The sequence below is a fragment of the Crocodylus porosus genome, unplaced genomic scaffold (assembly GCF_001723895.1).
Source record: "Crocodylus porosus isolate Cpor-Errol unplaced genomic scaffold, CroPor_comp1, whole genome shotgun sequence".
Lineage (NCBI taxonomy): Eukaryota > Metazoa > Chordata > Crocodylia > Crocodylidae > Crocodylus > Crocodylus porosus.
Window position 1 is genome coordinate 212,724,242 of NW_017728886.1, and position 6,684 is coordinate 212,730,925.

At 44.8% G+C, this 6,684-nt stretch overlaps 1 protein-coding gene across 1 annotated transcript in view; it reads right to left on the reverse strand.

Annotated features, from left to right (window-relative positions):
• Positions 1-6,684, reverse strand: part of PRDM14 (PR/SET domain 14) — a 20,435-nt gene that overhangs the window by 8,260 nt on the left and 5,491 nt on the right. The window lies entirely within an intron of this gene.

Genomic DNA, 6,684 nt, shown 5'->3' on the forward strand with positions numbered 1-6,684 from the left:
TAATATAATATAATATAATATAATATAATATAATATAATATAATACTTGGTCAGACTTATATCACGTATCACATGTCAGATTTTGTCATATGGGATTTCAGTAGCATAGTATAGTGTAATGGGTTAGGCAGACTGGTATGACATATGATTATATGAGAGAAGATGAGGGACTGCTCAGACATATATGACTGCTCAGACTCATGGCACATATGGTACGGGAGCAGGTTGTAGCCGTGTTGGTCGAAGGACACAGGCAGACAAGATTCTTTGGGTGAATCTGATCTCTTTTATTAGACCAGCTTAAATCGTTGGGAAAACATTTTCTTAGCAAGTTTTCGGGTTTTAAAACCCTCGGTCAGGCCGAGGACGCCCCTGCAGCTGGCGTGTGCTCGTCCTGGGTGGAGTGACCTTAGGAAGAGCACACGCCAACTGTTTGCTAAGAATTTTTTCCGCCGACGATTTAAATTGGTCTAATACAGGGGACGGGGAAGGGAAGGGATGCTGGACCGATGACTCTGGGGGTCCCGTCCAGCCCTGCCTCCCCGGCGCAGCCGTGCCGGCGGTTTCCAACACCCGCGCACCCCCGAGCCGGCTGTGCGGCTCCCCCTGCTCTCCCCCACAGCCCCTCCACTGGCACCCCCGAAACACGAGCCACGTCTTTGTTTGGAAAGACAGATCCCGGGGAAGATTTTTACTCTGCTAATGGCCTCAGGCAAGACAACGATAAACGCCCGCCTCCCAACAGAAAGGTGCAACATTTCCTATGTAACAACCTAGCAAACAAAAACAACAAAACCCAAAGGAACCAACCCTGGAACTGTAGAAATGAAAGGAACAAGAGCTTCTGCTGCCCTGTGGGATGAAATCCATTCCTTAAAGAAATCCAGAGTAAAAGAAATTGCAGGTTTTAGAAATTACCAACCTTTTCAGAAATGATATTTCATTCAACACAGAGGCATGAATATGGAGAGGAAAACAAGGTTCACAGACCCAGCTCTCAATTCTGGCTACACCAAAGGTGAATTCAGTCTCATCTCCTTGCCCTGAAACACACTCTGATGCTGACAGGTCACATTCAGACCATTTTTGAAAAGTCCAGCTTGACAGTTACATTCATATGAAATTGCACATTTGTATATGACACATAAGATTCAATTTACCAAAACGATAAAGAATTTATTAGAAAAAAAACCATTACGTGCATGATTACACAAGCATACCAAAATGACAGGGAACATAAGAGTTTTAATAAAGATATACATATATAAACTAAGTATTGATGGCTAATTTTCATTTATTTCATGAAATTTAAAAATGAAATTTAGATAGTTTCAGAGTTAGTAGGGTAGGAAGGGACCTGAGCAGATCATCGAGTCCAACCCCCTGCCATGGCAGGAAAGAGTAGGAGGGTCAAACGACCCCAGCAAGGTGGCTGTCAGCCTTGTCTTAAAGACCCCCAGGGTAGGAGCAAGCACTACTTGGCTTGGAAGTTGGTTCCAGATCCTAGCCTCCCTGACAGATATTAAAATGTAAAAATAAAAAACGAAAACAAAATTACATATCTACCTACATAACTAGTTATACAAATATACATGCACATATGTACACACCCATACCTACACATTGCAAAATACTGCCTGCATTCATCTGAACAAAGCAGGATAACATGGGGAAATGTATACATCAGAGAAACCTGCAAATCACATCATAAACTACAACACACCAGAAAACAGCAATGTGTACTGGGTCAGAGCAAGGGTTGGCCTCTGAATCTTGATTATTTTTTATTCTGTTACTTGAATGAATTGTTCTGAATAAAAGATGGTGTTTCTGAAGGTTAAAGCTGTTTACCTCAAGATTGACTGTGCTCTAGCATAATTTAGAAATGGGCACTGGCAACTTGAAAATCCAATTCACACATATTTTTGTCTTGTATTTCCCATGTGTGCATGTAGAGGAAACTACACATTATTAACTCAATGAGCACATGAATACAACACGCATGATATTGTTTCAGAGTAGATTGAAAGTCTCTTGTCTTCCACTAATTCTTTTGGCTATAGCAGTTTCTTCTTTAGCATCAGGACTTGGGTCCAGAAACCGGAATATTTTTAGGAACCCAGAGCAGATCCCTCCCATTGCCACCTGTGGCTCCAGCTGTGGCCCTGGCCCCAAGCAGGGGTGGGATGGGAGCAGGTTCTACCGTGTGTTTTGTGCCCAAGTTGGAGCTGAAACCAGAGCAGTTGCATAGCATAAGTGGTGGCTGTGAGGGCATGTGGCATGGAGGCATGTTGCCTGTCCCTCTCCCCCACTGGTGCTTTCCCTGCTCACCCTCCAGCCCAGCACTGCTTTTCCAGCAGCAGCAGAGAGGGGACAAATTTAAAATGAGCCTCTGGTAATAAAAATGTATAACTTTCCATGTATGGAATCTAATTATTGGAAATTTGTCTTAAATTCAAAGTTTGATTGGAGGTAAATATGGTAATAATGTATGCTTGCTTTAAAGCCCAGGTAGACATGCCCAAGATGAAGTAAACACACTTTTAATTCAGAAAACCCAGCAATATCTAGGTAGAAACTGGCCTTTTTACAGTCAGTCTCAGAAGTTGTTTTGTTCACCTAAGATTGCCAACAAATCACAATCTCTTTATAGAAACCAGGAGAGCAGAACTGACTAACGATTTCCTTGGAGTGTTGGGGCAAGATTTACAGCAGGCAAGTACTAATTATTGTGAGGACCTTTACAAAAGACAGAGATTAATATCTAGTGTGAATATACTCAAGACAGTTTTTAAAAACCCTCATCTCTGAAGAGAATAATTAGCTTATTATGCACGTATGTATTTAGACCATTGTTTTAAAACATGACTTATGCATGTTACCAGCTGCTATTGGCTTTCTGAATGATATTGCCTTTAACTTCCATTGTTATAAATAGGATTTCAGGCTAATCAGCACCTTCCAAGAAGATGCTCAGTTCTTTCTCATTAAAGTCACTGGAAATTTTGCCACTGACTTGCATGGAAACACAAGAGCTCTTAAGCCCTGCTCCTGCAAATACTTAGTCATGTGTGTAATTTTATTTCTATGCATCTCCATGGAGTTCAATTAGGTTAAAACACCAGAGTAAAGACCGCACATACTTTAAAGGGGTTGCAAGACTAGCTTCTGGGGGCAGGAATGTGTCTTATCCAAGGGCCCATCATTGTAGCCTTAGCTCATCAACACACAGGTAAAAGATCTGGTTGTTTTTTAAAGCACAGTATAGATTGATGACGCTTTATGCATTATTGCATGAGAAACCCATCCTAATAATAATATTTAAAAACATTGATTTTTGTTGCTTAATTAGTTTTTTTTTAATTAAGCCTGTTTTTTTAAGGTGCATCACAGACTAATATTTTTACAACAGCATAAATGATTCTGCATAGGCAAAAAGAAAATGTTCTGATATTTCATTTAAGAATTTGGCTCATGAGACCCAATCATACAGAACCAGATGTGCTGTCCCTTTTTTGTGTGGGAGTCTCATTGACACCAGGAGGACTGGAATGATAGGCTTGTTTTAAACAAACAAAAACAACTAAATAAATGACACTTAAAAAAAAGAAATCGATGCAAAAATTGAATGCTAGACTCTGTGAAACTTTTCATTGCAATTTTACAAAAACATTGCAGCACCTTTATTATTGCCAACCTACTTCTTTTAGTAAAATTCTATTCTTGTTTCCAGCAAATAGGTGAAGAACAACAGTCCAGATGCAGGTTCTAGCTCATGTAGTTTATTTTATTCAGAATATTGTTCTAAAAACAACACAATTCAGCATAATGAACAAAATCAAATAACTTTGACTTCTCTTTTTGGGCAAGTAGATTTTACAAAATGACCATCTCCCACCCACAGCTCTCCACTTCTTCCTTCCGAGAAACTTTGGGTTTATTGCTGCTACCGCCTCTGGACAGCAAAGGACACATCAGAAATAGTCCATAGTACATGTGTAGCACTTTCCATGCAGGGTTCTCAGAACATTCTATAAATTAAGAAAATATAGGATCTTAGTTCCACTTTGTAGTGGAGAAATTAATGCACTGAGGGTTCCCAAGTACTCGGGATCATTGTGACAGAGTTAGGGAAAGAATCCAGATCTCTTGGTTTTGTTACATTTTGGCAGAAAGAACACACTATTCTATGAGCAAAGGGTTTTATCTTAGAGGACAGGCAGCTACCATTAGTCAATATAGGACAATAGCCAGAGGTAGCACAGATTATGATCTGATCAATGTAGAAATCCAAAAGTCACGGTAACCTTTAGGGACTTTGGTTTTGCACCATAATTAGGATCTGTGATGAGCAACCTGCTACAGTTTTAATTAATTTGTTAGGACAGATTAACATAATCAGATTGACTCGTTTTGTTGTCCTGCAGGTGTTTCTTTGTATTTTTTTTTTTATTTATAATTTTGCCCGAAAGTAATATCATCAACCATTCCTAGGGTGTGAACAGACAATAACACTTAGAATGTTCATATTCACTTTAAACCCCACGGGCACGTCTACATGAGTGCGTGCATGCACTTTGTGGGGCCTCAAAGCCTTTTGAGACACCACAAAATGCACCTTGCACATGTGATTTGGCTGTCTGCACTGCAAATATGAGCCAAATTTAGATAGTAGGAAATCCCATCATCAAAATAAAGTGCACCCAAAAAAAGCAGCATTGGCAGCAGCATGTGTCGCCTGAAACCATGGCTCTGGCTAGCCAGAGCCATGCTCCAGCTGTTGACCAGGCTCCATGCACCTGGATCACTGCCAGTGCAGCACTGGGAGGCCCCCAGAACCTCAAGTAAGGCTGCTGGGGTGAGCCCAGTGCTGGTCTCAGCCTCCCCTACCCCACCTGGGGCAACCTGCCCTACACCAGAGTGTGTTTACAGGGGCGTTCCCCAGGGACAACAGGCAGTGGCACAAATATGTGCTGCTGTTATTTGTCCCAAGGGAAATGCACAAGCGCTCATCTGGATGTGCCTGAAGAGTCTAGACATACAGGCCACTTAAAACCAGCCTAAACTTCCTCTCAACCCTTTCAAAAGCATACTGGGAATAATCAGGCATGATTTTGAGCTGGTCCTCCATGAACCAACTCGATGTTATGCGGAGACACAAAACATTCTCTGCCTAATGTCTGGTCAGTTTTTCAGGCATCCCAGACTGCACCAGTCTTCACCACCCCAGAAACATGTGCAGGGCAAGGGACTGCTCTGGAATGTAGCCAGGACACTATTGTTCAAACTCTTGCTCCCATCTTCCTCCGGCACTAGGGTGGGCAGGCTCTGGGCACAGAAGTAGGACTATTTAAAGTTCCTGAATCATGACAACCCTATTTTCCTTGTTGACCCACTGCTTTCTCCCCCTCCTCTCCCCTCATGCTCAGCAGCAGGGATCCAGGTTTTCCGTTTCCCAAGGGAAAATGGAACCTGCCCCCCCACAGATTTTGCCCTTTAACTGAGAATTAACTGGATTTTCCAGTTTTGCAAAGAGCACTCAGGGTGGGCCTGAGATGCGTGAGCCAGCCAGAGGTTGGCTCAGGCTCACTTTTCCCTCCTGAAGCCCTTTGGGGTAAGTAAAGCTGGAGGCTAGCTGGGGGACCCCCTCTGACAGGGCTGGGGGTGGGACAGGAGGCTGTGGGGCAGGAATGAGGGGCACCAGCAGGACTGGGGTGGGGTGGGGAGCTGTGGGTTGGGTGCAGATGACTGCCAGGGCTGGAGGGCATTGGGGGCTGTGGGAAGAACCAGCTGGGCAGGTGGGAGGCAGGGCAAGGGTATGTGGGTGAGAGCTGAAGGAGCGAGGAGGTGTCCACAGGCACTCTCAGGCCTGCACAGGAGAACCCAGCCAGCATCTCTGCACCCTGCTGTGGACAGGGTCTTTTACCTGCATGCCTAGCAGTGTTGAAGAGCTGGGGCACCTACCCTGCCACCTGCTCCTGCAAGGAGGTGGTAGTGGCCAAGGTGCAGTGCTGCAGCTCAAGGGACACTGTGGCATCCAGGGCACTCCTGCTATATCACTGGGTGAACACCCTGTCTTGTGCTGGGGGCTGGGGTGGATGCCAGGCTGCTGCTGCCATCCTGAATCACCTGCAAGAAGTTGAAGAGTGTTCCCAGCTCTTCAAGCTGCTTCAGTTGAAGCAGCTCCCAGCTGCTGCCACTGATCCTGCCCTGCAGTGGTGGCAGCAGAGCTGAAGAAGTAACAGGGAAGGAGGAAGCATAGCACTGTGCCCCAACCCGACAGTCCGAGTACCCTCAGGGCAGGTTTGGTGGCTGGGACTGCGGGTGCCACACACTTCCACCTTGGAGCATGGTAGGCGGTACCTCCACTCAGCCTTGCTGCCTCCTCCCTGTGCAAGCTGAAGCAGGGCCCTACCCCAGGGTGCCATGATCCCTCCACTTTGATGCCCTGGTTGATTGCCCTTGCTGCCCACTCCTGAGGCTGGCTCTGCTTGCAGGTCATTCTGGCAGGGCTGCCAGTAGCATGGCAGGGGGGTATTGATCATGCTGGCAGGGCTGGGAGGAGGGGGGGGGCTGTGGCTTGGGAGTGAGGGGCACTGGCAGGCATCCAAATTGCATTATTGATAATTGTGAAAATGTAAATAAAACATTGTGTTCACACACACATTAACACACACACATATA